The sequence below is a fragment of the Rhinopithecus bieti genome, unplaced genomic scaffold (genome assembly GCF_001698545.2).
Source record: "Rhinopithecus bieti isolate Rb0 unplaced genomic scaffold, ASM169854v2 scaffold_63316, whole genome shotgun sequence".
NCBI lineage: Eukaryota > Metazoa > Chordata > Mammalia > Primates > Cercopithecidae > Rhinopithecus > Rhinopithecus bieti.
This window is the reverse complement of record NW_016824497.1, coordinates 1,785,934-1,800,614: the sequence shown is the minus strand read 5'-3', so window position 1 is coordinate 1,800,614 and position 14,681 is coordinate 1,785,934.

The window sequence follows — 14,681 nt, the reverse complement described above, 5'->3', positions numbered from 1 at the left end:
TTGCTCCTTATTTGGTACAGTTTCTTTTATCTATATTCTTAGCTTAAGACTCTTCCTAATATTTAGACCTTAGCTCAATATATGAGTTACTCAAAGGGGAAAATAGTTGAAAACACTTACATAGCACTATGTGCCAGGTACTGTTCAAACTGCTCTACACACATTATATAAAACAACAGCCCCATTAAGTACTATTATTATGTCATTCTACAGATGAGAAAACTGAGGCACAGAGAGGGTGAATAATTTGTCCAGTGTCATACACCTATTTGTTTGTAGAGCCTGGATTTGTGCATGGACATTATTGCCCCAGAATTCATACATTTAGTACCCTATAAATTACCACCATTTCAGGCACTTTTATATCATTCATCATTTGTTTGTTTGTTTGTCTAGATAATAGGGTCTTGCCACCACATCAACCGGGCTGGTCTCAAACTCCTGGCCTCAAGCGATCCCCCCATCTTGCACTCCCAAAGTTCTGGGATTACAGGCATGAGCCACTGTGCCCAGCCCATTCATTGTGTGTTCTTTACAGCATGTATCACTATCTGAGATGCTTGTTTAATTGTTCATTTCATCTTCTCCCTACCTGCCAGAGAATGTAACACCCATGAAGCAGGACTTTATCATTTTCCTCATAATATCCCTAGCAACTGGACAAGTACCTGGCAAATAATAGAACATATATACCAAATGAAGTGAAAGTTAATGGAAATATTTATATTATTTCATAAAACATTTACAAGACTTATACTTCTTACTTATCAATCTATTTTATTGTGCTGATTCTGTAGTTCTTGTTGAATTTCTGTCACCTTCAAATTAGGTTGTAAGGTAACTGTCTTAGTCTGTTTTTTGTTACTATAAGAAAATACCTGAGGCTCAGCAATTTATAAAGAAAAGCAATTTATTTAGCTTATGGTTCTGCAGGCTGGGAAGTTAAAGATTGAGCAGTGCAATCTGGTGAGGGCCTCATGCTGTTGCCACTCATGGCAGAAATTAGAAGGGGAACAGGCATGTGCAAAGAGATCACACAGCAAGAGAGGAAGCAAGAGAAACCAAGGAAGCCAGACTCTTAACAACCCACTCTCATGGGAACTAATCAATTCTTAGGAGAGTAAGACCTCACTCACCCCTGGCCCCCAAATTAATCTATTCATGAGGGATTCAGCTCACCTGCCTGACCCAAACCCCTCCCACCTCCCAACTCCACCACATACTGGGGATCAAATTTCAGCATGAGTTTTATTTTGTTTTGTTTTGTGTTGTTGTTGAGACAGGGTCTTGCTCCATCACCCAGGCTGGAGTGTAGTGGTGTGATCATGGCTCACTGCAGCTTTGAACTTCTGGGCTCAAGTGATCCTCCTGCTTCAGACTTCTGAGTAGCTAGGAATACAGGCACATGCCACTATACCTAGCTAATATTTTTTAAAACAATTTTTGTAGAGACAGGATCTTGCTATGTTGCCCACAGTGGTCTCAAATTCCTGGCCCAAAGTGATTCTTCCACCTCAGCTTCCCAAAATCCTGAGATTATAGGTATGAGCCACTGCACCTAGCGCAACATGAGTTTTGAAGGAGGCAAACCACATATAGACCAAAGCAGTAACTGAGGTAAAAGAAAACTATTCCTAAGTAATTTGTTTACAAATGTGCCAATCTGATTTGAGGTGAAACATTTTGAATTTTTATCTTATGTCAGTACAGTGTCACAACATACCCAAATTGCTTGCAGCATTGCTGCTTCTTTAGGCATAAGCTTATTCTTTAGGCATTGCTTATTCTTGGGGCCTGTTAACATTCAGAGTAAGGAAATCTGTGGCACCAATTCATAGGGATGACCAAAAGAAATGAAGATGGATATGTGTAATCTCCAGTTACCCTTCTTAATCTACAGTAAACTCTCAGGGCTTCATGCATAAATAACCAAATAGCATCAGAGGTCTGGCTGACAGATCTCAGGAATTACCTGTTCTTTTCATTTTCATTTGGGTTTATTATTCATTCCACTAGAGGAAAACCGCCATATCTCAATCTGATGATGCTTACCTGATTAAGGAGAACGCTCTATAAGAAGTTCATAGTATACCCTAAAGCTGACATTGAAGACTAAATAAGTTACAATGAGATTTTAGTTGTCTTTTAAAGGAACAGGGAAGCTTTGAGGAAGAAACTCTCCAAATAAAAAGCCATGATATCACAGGCCATGTTACAGCAAAATCTAAGAATTTATGAGGTTTGTTCATTCAGGATCATCAGTACCCCCTGTCCATACTCTTCATCCTACTTGCACTCATTAATCAATGAAATGGTAAGGTATTGGCATGACCTGACAATAGGCATGTGTGTGTAACAGGTACGTAGTAATAATAGCTAAAAAATAATCTGCAAATTATTGTTTACATTATTTAACCTACTTGCTTCTCACAGTCATCTGAAGAGCATGCCATTATCCCCATCAATTACACAAACTGAATTTGACGTAACTGAGGAATCTAAGGTTAAATATTGGCTAGAATGTTGGAATTCAGATGAGGAAACTGAAACTTAGAGATGCTTGGTTATGTCCCGGTATGAGAGATTTTGTGAACCTTGAACCCAGTGTTCTTTGCTACCTCACAAAGAGCTAGCCTCTAGGAATTATTTAATAAGTCTGCCAGTGAGTTATGTCTGTGTAGACAGTTCAGTTCTAGACCTGTGCCTTCTTCAGTAACTTTACAACACACTGTAATGATGTTAATGAACCCAAATATCCAACAGTGTGAGAATATATAAGAATGCCTACTCAGGCCGGGCACGGTGGCTCAAGCCTGTAATCCCAGCCAGCACTTTGGGAGGCCGAGGTGGGCGGATCACGAGGTCAGGAGATCGAGACCATCCTGGCTAACACGGTGAAACCCCGTCTCTACTAAAAAAATACAAAAAACTAGCCGGGCGAGGTGGCGGGCGCCTGTAGTCCCAGCTACTCAGGAGGCTGAGGCAGGAGAATGGCGTAAACCCGGGAGGCGGAGTTTGCAGTGAGCTGAGATCTGGCCACTGCTCTCCAGCCTGGGTGACAGAGCGAGACTCCTTCTCAAAAAAAATAAAAATAAAAATAAAGAATGCCTACTCAATAGACTTCAGAGGGGAATCCACTGAAAAAGTTTCATGTATTCAATAAGGATTTTTTGTTTTTGTTTTTTGTGAGACAGAGTTCACTCTTGTTGCCTAGGCTAGAGTACAATGGTGCAATCTTGGCTCACTGCAACCTCCACCTCCTGAGTTCAAATGATTCTCCTGCTTCAGCCTCCCAAGTAGCTGGGATTACAGGTGCATGCCACCACGCCTGGCTAATTTTTGTATTTTTAGTAAAGACAGGGTTTTGCCGTGTTGACCAGGCTGGTCTCGAACTCCTGACTTCAGGTTATTTGCTTGTCTTGGCCTCCCAAAGTGCTGGGATTACAGGCATGAACCACTGCACCCGGCCTCAGTAAGTATTTACTGAAGGCCTTCTAGGTATTCTGTAGGGAACAAAACCCAGTCTCTGCTCTTAAACAGCATTGTTGTTAAATACAGGCTGATAAACTCTGCCATTGTGGGGGTCCTGGGCACTAAGGGAGCATGTGGGAGGGCAGGAGAGACACCTAACCCAGTCTAGGCATCCAGGAAAAGCATTTAGAGGGAAGTGAAGTCTAAGCTAAGAAGGTAGAGGAAATGGGAATCAACTGTAAGAAAAGGGTGTGTAGAAGATAGTCTGAGTAGGGTAACACAACTTGCAAAGGCACAGAGACACAATCTGAGTTCAGAAGTTAAGCAGGTAAGGTTGGATTATAAAATGAAAATGAACCAGTTAGAGTGGAGAAAGATGAAGCTACAGTGATAAAAGATCTGGGTGATGGAGGGTCTTAGAATCCATGTTAGAGTTTGAACTTTATCCTTAGAGTAATGGAGGCATTGAATGACTTTAAGAAAAATAATTGTATTTTAGAAAGAGCATTCTGGTAGCCAGGTAGAAAAGACGTCTTCCTAAACTACACATTATGATCCATTGGTCAGTTATGAAATCATTTCAGTAAATCACAAATACCTAGGGTTTTACAAAATTAAATACATAGAATAGAAAATATCAGCATATAGCCGGGCGCGGTGGCTCACGCCTGTAATTCCAGTACTTTGCAAGGCCAAGGCGGTCGGATCACAAAGTCAGGAGATTGAGACCATCCTGGCTAACATGGTGAAACCCCTTCTCTATTAAAAAAAATATATATATAAAAACTAGCCGGGCGAGGTGGCGGGTGCCTGTACTCCCAGCTAGTCAGGAGGCTGAGGTCTGAGAATGGCGTGAACCCTGGAGGTGGAGCTTGCAGTGAGCCGAGATCGCACTGCTGCACTCCAGCCTGAGCGACAGAGCGAGACTCTGTCTCAAAAAAAAAAAAAGAAAGAAAGAAAGAAAGAAAGAAAGAAAGAAAGAAAGAAAGAAAGAAAGAGAAAGAAAGAAAGAAAGAAAGAAAAAGAAAATATCAGCATATACTGCAAAAGAGTATGGCAAGTATTGTTTTATGAAACTTGTTTCAGGAGTGTGTATTCCCTAGACCTTGATGCGAAATGTATTTCTTCCTATGGATCTCAATGAAAAATAAAATTTTAGAATACAGAGAACAGACTAGAGTTGAATACAGACTCTAGCAGTGCAAAAGTGTAACCTGAAAAGAGATAGTAGCAGGGAGATGTAATGGAAAGGAGGGGTTACTCTAGAGGTAGAAAGAATTAGAAGGAATTGGTGATAAAGTAAATGTGGTAAAGAGGTAGAGATCAAGGACGACTCTCAGTGGGAGGATGAGGTATATGGTGATGCCAGCCCCTAAAGACAGGAACACAGGAAAGCAGCTTTGTTGAAGAAGATGGAGGTTCACTTGCACAAGTTGACTATGGGAAATGTATTAGTTTCTTATTGCTGCTATAAAAAATTACCACAAACTTTGTGGCTTAAAACAGCATAAGTTTATGATCTTATAGTTCTGGAGGTTCTAAGTCCAAAATGGGTCTCACTGGGCCAAAAGCAAGGTGTCAGCAAAGCTGCATTCCTTCTGGAGGCTCTAGGAGATAATCCGTTTCCTTGCCTTTTCCAGCTTCCAGACCCCACCCATATTCCTTGGCTCATGGCCCCATCTCTCCTCCTTCAAAGCCAGGAATGTCTGGCCAAGTCCTTTTCATGCTGCCATCTCTCTATTCTCTCTCCTGACTTTTTCTTCCACTTTTAAAGATGCTTGTGATCACCTTGGGTCCATCTGGATAATCCAAGATAGTCTCCCTATCTTTTTTTTTTTTTTTTTTTTTTTTTTTTGAGACGGAGTATCGCTCTGTCGCCCAGGCTGGAGTGCAGTGCCCGGATCTCAGCTCACTGCAGTCTCCGCTTCCCAGGTTTACGCCATTCTCCTGCCTCAGCCGCCCGAGTAGCTGGGACTATAGGCATCCGCCACCTCGCCCGGCTAGTTTTTTGTGTTTTTTTAGTAGAAACGGGGTTTTACCATGTTAGCCAGGATGGTCTCAATCTCTTGACCTCGTGATCCGCCCGTCTGGGCCTCCCAAAGTGCTGGGATTACAGGCTTAAGCAGCCGCACTGGGCCGAGTCTCCCTATCTTAAAGTCAGCTGATCAGCAAGGTTAACTCCATCTGCACCCTCAATGCCCCATTGCTATGTAACCTAACATATTTGCAGTTTCTGGGTACCAAGATGTAGACATCTTGGGAGCAGAGGGGTGCATTATTCTGCCTAACTTCAGGAAGTATTGAGTAAGTGTTAACTAGTGTTCATGGTAGGAAGCTTAAAAAAGACATTTGGGCTGGAAATATACCTTTATTAGGAGTCATCAGTTAGAGATAGTAATAAAAAAAAAAACAGAGTGGAGGACCCATGGAGACAGTGTAGTCCAAATAGAAGAGGACCAGGGATAGAATTATAATGATCACCAACATTTAAGTGGCAGTCCATGAAAGAGAAGTGCACATAATAGACTCAGAAGGAACAACCAAGAGGAAAATTGGGAAAGCAAATATAGGGTGCACTGTTGGTTTCCTACTCAGCAACTATCCTTTTCTCTTTCTTTGCAAAGACAGTCCTGATTCTGTTCAGATATTCACTCCCCACAAACATAGCCATCAGACTCAGCCAACCAGTGCCTGGCATTTCTCTGGTGACTGTTATTGTTCCCAAGATGGACATGTGACCTACTTGTTCTAAAAAGATCGAGGACTTTATTTCATGATTGGGAGGAGATGTTCCTCCATTCTTCTGGTTAAGAACCAGGAAGCATGCTGCTCTAATTTCTGCTGGCAGTTATCTCATGATCATGAGAGAAGCTAATCTTAGGAAGAAGCTGACGCTGTGAATGGGAGAACAAAAAGAACCTAGGCCCCTGATAATGCTCAGCCGCTGAATCGACCGGACTGGGAGCCAGCCCTCTGAGTTTATGTTATGAGATAAACTTTCTTATTGTTCAAGCCAGTTGGATCAAGGTTTCTTTTACCTGCTGCCAAAAGGCTCCTAATTGATATTGAGCAGCACCACAGAAACCCAAAAAAAAAAGAGTTTCAAGGAGGCTGCAAAAACCTGCTTTGCCAAAAGTCGCAGAGAAGACAAGTAAGATAAGAACTAAAAGGGTAATTGGATAGCAGCAAAGAGGTGGTTGGTGATATTAGGGAAAGCTGTGTCAGTTGAGTGTGGATTGGGGGTGCTGTATTACAGTGAATTTGAGTGCATTGGAGGTAAGGAAAACAAGGAAAGAAAAAAGATGAAGTAGCATTGGAAGACATAAGGTAAGTGGAGTATTATTTGTAAAACATTTAAGATCAACATGTTTACCTGGACAACATAGCAAAAACCATCTCTATAAAACATATAAAAATTAGCTGAAAGTGGTGACACATGCCTGTAGTCTCAGCCTGGGAAGCTGAGGCAGGAGGATCACTTGAGCCTGAGAGTTTGAGGCCACAGTGAGCCATGATCTGATTTTGTCACTGCACTCCAGCCTGGGTAACGGGGAGACTCCATCTCAAAGCAAGCAAACAAACAAACAAATAAACAAATAAATATTGATGAGCCTCAGCCTGTTTCATAGGATGGATGATAATAACAGCTACTGATAGCCTGTTATGTGTTAGGCACTAAGCATTCAGATGTTAATGTTTTTAATCCTCATAACACCTGTATAGAATAGACGTTATTATTCCCAATTTACATACGAAGAAAGTGAGGTGTAGAGAGGTAGAGAGTAACTTTCTAATGATCACATACTTGGGAACTGGCAGATTCAAGTCCAGGTCATTTTATTCTAATACCCTGCCCTTCACGCTATGGCTTCCTCCCTAAGAGGCCAGTGGAGAGGAACAGATTGAAAAAAGGAATAACTTACAAGGCATTTATCTAATACTTTAGAAGATCCATGTAAGGGAACTTTAATACATGGCAGTGTTTAGTTGAACCACTGTCCCAGCAGTCCAAGTGTGGAATCAGAGCTGTGTCTCCTCTTCTCCAGTATTGGTCCTTTCATAGCCTTCAATTACCCTACATTATTTTATATACTAAACAAGGTGATAACCTGCCTTTATTTATTTATTTATTGAGACAAGATCTCACTCTGTTGCCTAGGCTGATGTGCAGTGGTGTAAACACAGCTCACTGCAGCCTCAAACTCCTGGGCTCAAGTGATCTTCCCACCTCAGCCTCCCAAGTAGCTGAGACTACAGGTGCACACCTCCACCCCCGGCTAATTTTTTAATATTTTGTAGAGACTGGGTCTTGCTATGGTGCCTAGGCTGGTCTTCAATTCCTGGCCTCAAGGGATTCCTCCCACCTCAGCCTCCCAAAGTGTTAGGATTATGGGTGTGAGTCACCATGCCCCGCCTGCATTTACTTTAATTACAACATTTATTTCCCTTTAGCTTGATCCTGGTGGACGTGTAAGAGAGACGTAATTGTGGTATTTGCCTGAAATATTGATGTTGGTCCCAGGGGAGCACGTAACCAGAGCTCATGGTACCAGATGTGAAGTCAAGCCTACAGCCATTGGAAACATTGTGGAGTTCGGGGCAAAAGTCCTATACCATGAGGTCTTGAGAGTTCACAAGAGGCAAGTAAGATAAGGCCTCCAAGGCCAGACTAAGGAATATAATGGTCTCTCTGATTGTCTCTCCTAATAAGCCCCCCAGTCTCATAGGATATGAGTTATAATGGAGCAGGGGGAGCGTACAGAGCTTGGAGGAGCTTGGAAAGTAAAGTAATGGGAGAAGATATTGGCTTGCATAGCCTGTTCAAAATGTACCTTTCTGAATCAAGAGACAGCTTATGACACATATCATGGTTGGTTCCCCCTATATCCATTCCACCCCAGATGATAAATCTAAGCTAATCAAGGCAATCCTATCCCCTTTGCCACTAGTTATTGCTAGGCATAGGCAGAACTACACCAATATCAGCTGATGAAACATCAGCAGGAGTTGGATATTAACAGGAAGCAACGGAGCCCTCATGGCTGCTGGCGGCCATCTTAGAACCAGGAGTAGGCCTCATGCTGAAGCCAAGGCTAAGGGCAGCAGAGCAGAGCGAAAAAGGAACCTGGTCCTTGAAGACATTTTCTCACTGTGTAAAACAATACATTTTCTTGCTATTTAAACCATTTTGCTTCAGATTTTCTATCACTAGTAGCTGAGAGTATATACAATGTATCTGCCACAGCACAATAAGGATGATAATGCCAATAACATCTCCTAAGACTGTGTAAGTCAAACTGGATGCTTAGGTTACCCTCAGGTCCCCAAGGGTTCATGGCCACTCAAAGCCAAGGGAGAGGAATTAGTGGGTCCTTCTGTCAGTCAGGATAAGCAGAAATGTGAAACTGGTTAAAATGGTTATCTCTGGGTTTTGCAATTGAGGGAAGGTAGGTAAGAAGAGTTTTACTTTTCATTTTACACCTTTTATTTATTCCCTTAAAATTTTAAAATCATGGGCATATATCACTTTTATAACTAAAAACTTTTTTATTGTAAACCATGCATAGCAGGCAATTTATCATTTTAAGTATTTTCAAGTGTATACTTCAGTGGTATTACGCACATTTACATTGCTGTGCAACCATCACCAGCACCCATCTCAAGAACTGCTTCATCTTCCCAACTGAAACTCTGTCCTCATCAAACAGTAACTCCTCATTTCCCACTCCCACTAGCCACCATTCTACTTTTTGCTTCGATGAATTTGACTACACTAGGTACTGCACATAAAATGAATCATATATGTCATTTTGTGACTGGTTTATTTCACTTAGCATGTCTTCAAGGTTCATGCATGTCATAGCATATGTCAATACTTTATTCCTTTTACTACTAAATAATATTCCACTGTATGCATATGCCACATTTTATTCATCTATTCATCCACTGATGGACACTTAGGTGGTTTTCACCTTTTGGTTATGGTGAATAATGCTGCTATGATAACACAGGTGTACAAATATCTGTCAGAGGCTAAAACCTTTTAAATTAAGCATATACATGGGGTAGGGGAAAATATGGGGGTGAGGGGGTTACTGAAAATGCTAACCATGGTTGTGTTTGTGTGATGAGGTTATTTCCTTTTTCATCATTCTAAAGTCATAAGCTTTCTTTAGCAATCATATATTACTTGAAAGGAAAGAAGACGTATAGTTTTTGAAAGAAAAAAACTTTAAAAGAGAATTAAGGTAAAATTGACCTTAAAATTGATAGGATCAGAAAAGTTAACGTAAGGAAGGAAATCAACATTCATGGAGTATACAATTATGTGAGGTGTTTGAGCAGGCCTTAGTACTCTTTCTGGTATGATGGAAGCTTTTAATGAGGATAAATACTAATAAATAAGCCAATAAATAGTTCATTAAGTACAGGGGGAAAAAAAGTCACCTGAGGTAGAAATTTGCTCATCTTCATAAAATATTAACCAGTAGTACATTTACAAATTGCTTACCCTGATGACTAATTGGATATTTAAGCAGGGTTAATTGCAATCCATCACAAATAGCCCCCAAAGTCCCTGTTTTCTTAGGATTTATTATGTAGTTCCTGTTGCTGCACATATATTTTAATACTGAATTTTCATAAACTCCTCCCTCTGCTTTTTAATACTTCAGCTATTTTGTAACAAGGCTTTTGGTGTCCCATGCTCTCAGGTCCCTAATGTATCTTCATCTCTAATAAAGATTATTCTAAATGTCTTTCCATAAAAAGACTTGCTTGAAAGTAACTATTCTTTAAGATGATAGATTTCACAGTTCCCTGCCTACCACTGGACAATATGTTAAGAGGAAAATCTCTTTCCCATCAAAACAAGCACCAAATTCAGTTTCTTCCAATTGGCATCAGAAGAACCCAACTAAAGGTGGGAGCAGAGTATTTTTTTTTTTTTTGAGATGGAGTCTTGCTGTGTTGCCCAGGGTGGAGTGCAATGGAGTGATCTCAGCTCACTGCAACCTCCGCCTCCCAGGTTCAAGCGAGTCTCCTGCCTCAGCCTCCCAAGTAGCCGGGGTTACAAGTGCGTGCCACCACGCCTGGCTAATTTTTGTATTTTTAGTAAAGGCGGGGTTTCACCATTTGGTCAGACTGGTCTCTTAACTCCTGACCTCAGATGATCCACCCACCTTGGCCTCTCAAAGTGCTGGGATTACAAGTGTGAGCCACGGCACCTGGTGAGGGGACAGAGTTTTTAAATCAGCAGACAACATCCTCATCTAAAGCCACCTTCTTTTAGCTCACAACTTGCCAATGAAAGAAAATAAGAGAAAAAATATTAAAAATCATGTCACTACACAAAATTAAGGGAGTACTTCAAGAAACTTATCTCAAATGAAAACTTGCTAAATTGAGCTTTCTTTGAAAACCTGTCAAAGCAGACTGGGCGAAGTAGCTCACATCTGTAATCCCAGTACCTTGGGAAGCCGAGGTGGGAGGATCACTTGAGCCCAGGAGTTCACGACCAGCCTGGGCAACATAATGAGACCCTGTCTCCATAAAAAATAAAAAACCGAAACCAAAAAATTAGCCAGGTGTAATGATGTGAGCCTATAGTTCCAGCTACTCAGCAGTGGGGATGAGGTGCGAGGATCATGTGAGCCAGGGAGGTCAAGGCTGCAGGCAGGCATGATTGCACCACTGCACTCTAGCCTGAGTGACAGAGTGAAACCCTTGGCCCCCAAAGTGCTGGGATTCTAGGCATGAGCCACAGTGCCCAGCCTGCAATTTTAAATATAAGGATAAAGGAAAACCTCACTGGGAAAAGAACACTTGAACATTTCAGTAAAGACCAGAATGAGAAGGAACAAACCCTACAAATGCCTGGAGGAAGAGCTTTCCAAGCACAGGGTTGGTAATTACAGAGTCCCTGGCCCATTCTAGTTCATGTTTATGAAACAGCAAGGAGGCCATTGTACCTAGGGTGGAGTGAGGGTGGGATAGAGCAGTACAAGAAGAACTCAAACAGGTAACAAGATCAGACTGCGTATGTAGGGCTTTATCGGTATTATAAAGACTTTGTCTTTTCCTTTGACATGTGGAATCATTAGAGGGTTTTGAGTAGAGGAAAGCCATGATATGAGTATGACCTAGTATTTTACATTGTGTGTGTTAGGGAAGGAAATGAGGGATAGTAAGAGCAGAAATAGAGAGTGAAGTTGTTCAAGTTTGAAAGTAGCTCCACCAGAATTTACTGACAGATTGAAAGGAAGAAGTCAGTGATAAATCCAAGGTTTTGGACCAGACCAACTGGAAGGTGGAGTTGCCTCTAGTTATTTACAGAGATGGAGAAAACTGTAATAGGAGCAGGTTTGGAAAAAAGCATCAGGAATTCAATTTGGGACACCTTAAGTTTCAGATGCCTATTAGAAATCCAAGTGGACGGCCAGGTGTGGTGGCTCATGCTTGTAATCCCAGCACCTTGGGCAGCCGAGGCAGGTGGATCACCTGAAGTCAGGGGTTTGAGACCAGCCTGGCCAACAGGGCAAAACCCCATCTCTACTAAAAATACAAAAATTAGCTAGGCATGGTAGCACATGCCTGTAATGCCAGCTACTAGAGAGGCTGAGGCAGAATTGCTTGAAACCAGGTTGTAGTGAGCTGAGATCACGCCACTGCACTCCAGCCTGGGCGACAGAGCGAGACTCCATCTCAAAAAAAAAAAAAAAAAAAATCCAAGTGGAAAATTCAACTGGACATATCAAACTGGAATGTTGGACAGAGGTTCAGGGTACAGATATAAATTTGGGAGTCAACAACATCTAAATTTTTTTATTTTAATTTAAATAAAACTTAAGATATTTAAAACTGCCAGATTGGATGAGATTACAGAGGGAGAAAATTAAAGTAGGAAAATAGAAATGATCAAAAGATTGAATCCCAGCAGAAATCCATAATTATGTGTAAATGTCACCTCATCACAAAACTGGCTCGCTCTCTCCCCTTCCTAAAAGAGTCTGAATACTCCATCAGAAAACTTTCTCTACAAATCAGACTATCTTTGTACACTAATAAAAACCTCTAAGGCACTAAAGAGGAGGGTTTTGAGTCCTATGTCAGGGAATGATCAGTAGCTCTAATAAAAGAAATTGGCAAAATAATACAAATATTATGCTTAGCTTATACATCCCAGGAGAACAAATTTAAATTGATCAAAATCACTGTTGAACTAAGGGGAAGGAGCAGAAGCAGCAATTAACATGTATTGAACACCATTAACTAGGCACAGTTGCACTTGCTAAAATGGGTTCTCTCTCTCTTTTTTTTTTTTTTTTTTTTTTGAGACTGAGTCTTGCTCTGTTGCCCAGGCTGGAGTGCAGTGGCACAATCTTGACTCACTGCAACCTCTGCCTCCCAGGTTCAAGTGATTCTCCTGCCTCAGCCTCCCAAGTAGCTGGGATTACAGGCATGTGCAACCATGCCCGGCTAATTTTTGTATTTTTAGTAGAGACGGGGTTTTCACCGTGTTGGCCAAGCTGGTCTTGAACTCCTCACCTCAGGTGATTTGCCTGCCTCGGCCTCCCAAAGTGCTGGGATTACAGGCATGAATCACCATGCCCAGCCTAAAATGGGTTCTATGAGCATCAAATAAGATAGCTCACAAGGCTGATATTAACACCCGTTTTACTTAGAAGTAAACTTGGAGCAATCATACAATAGCCGGTAAGTAGAATCTAGATTTAAACTCAAGTCAGACTGACTTCGACGTTTTTGCTTTTCTCCCAGCAAAAGCTGCCCTGAGGGCCTCAAGAGGTTCTTGAGTCCATGGTATTTACAACATGAGAAGAGTCGCCAGTGACAAGAATCACAAAATACCTGTAATAATAAATTGTTTCAGATGAATGAAGCCTCCTCCGGTCTTATCTTGTACCCTAACCCTCCCATTATGGGGGTCTGGAGAGATTCTGTGATTTTTCCAAGGTCTGATGATTATTGTGTGACAGAGTCAGAAGGCTTCACTGAACAAGCGTAAGGTGCTGGGACTGAGGGAAGAAGAAAGCATTTCCAGTCCCCTGCGCACTAGGAGTATGGTCTGGGAAGTCCTGTAGCCTCTCTGGACTTAAGTTTCCTCATCAAGAAAACAGAAGACCTCAGGTGATAATTACCTGAGAATTCATACAATAAACACATCACACAATTTCCCTCAGACTTATTTCCTACCTCTATAATATGAGGAAGATTATTAGTCATGTTGTTTGTTAAAGACAGACAGACTGCAAGAGAGACCGAGATACAGAGAGAGAGGTCTCTAATGTCCCCCACAGACCCCAGCACCACCACTGTTAGCCAGACTGGGCCCACAGTAAGCAATTCTGGGCAGCCTATGCCAGACTTTCCTCTGAGTTCCACCTTGCTACTGCCTTGGCTTTTTTTTTTTTTTTTTTTTTTTTTTGAGACAAGAGTCTCACTCTGTTGCTCAGGCTGGAGTGCAGTGGCATGATCTCGGCTCCCTGCAACCTCTGCCTCCCGACTTCACGCGATTCTCTTGCCTCAGCCTCCCAAGTAGCTGGGATTATAGGTCGTGCACCACCATACCTGGCTAATTTTTGTATGTTTAATAGAGATTGGGTTTCTCCATGTTGCCCAGGCTAGTCTCAAACTCCTGGCCTCAAGAGATCTGCCTGCCTCGGCCTCCTAAAGTTCAGGGATTGCAGGCGTGAATGACTGCACCCCGTCCCCCTTTGCCGTTCTTGGTATTAGAGAGTGCATTCATCAGCTATTGTCACAATATTTGATATAGTTTGGATGTTTGTCCCCTCTAAATCTCGTGCTGAAATGTGACCCCCAATGTTGAAGGTGGGGCCTGATGAGAATGGCAATCAATCATGCACCCCTTCTCTTAAGGTTCTAGTTTCCAGGATTAGGGGAAGAAACCTGGCCTGGAATAGAAATTTATTAGATTCTCCACAACTAAGTCAGAACTTTCCAGAACCTTTTCACAAGTAACAGTCCCAGATACCTATGTTTGAAAATGGGGACTAAATATCTGTTATTTTAAATAGTTCAAGAACTTTTACACTAAAAGAAATGAATAAAATATTACTCTCCTCAGTCTCCCATGAATTCTGTATTTCACTAAAGCATCTCAGGTGGGAAATCCTCCTTTTTGCAACCCACCCTTTTGGGGAATGACTGATTTTGCCTTGGTTTCTGTTGAG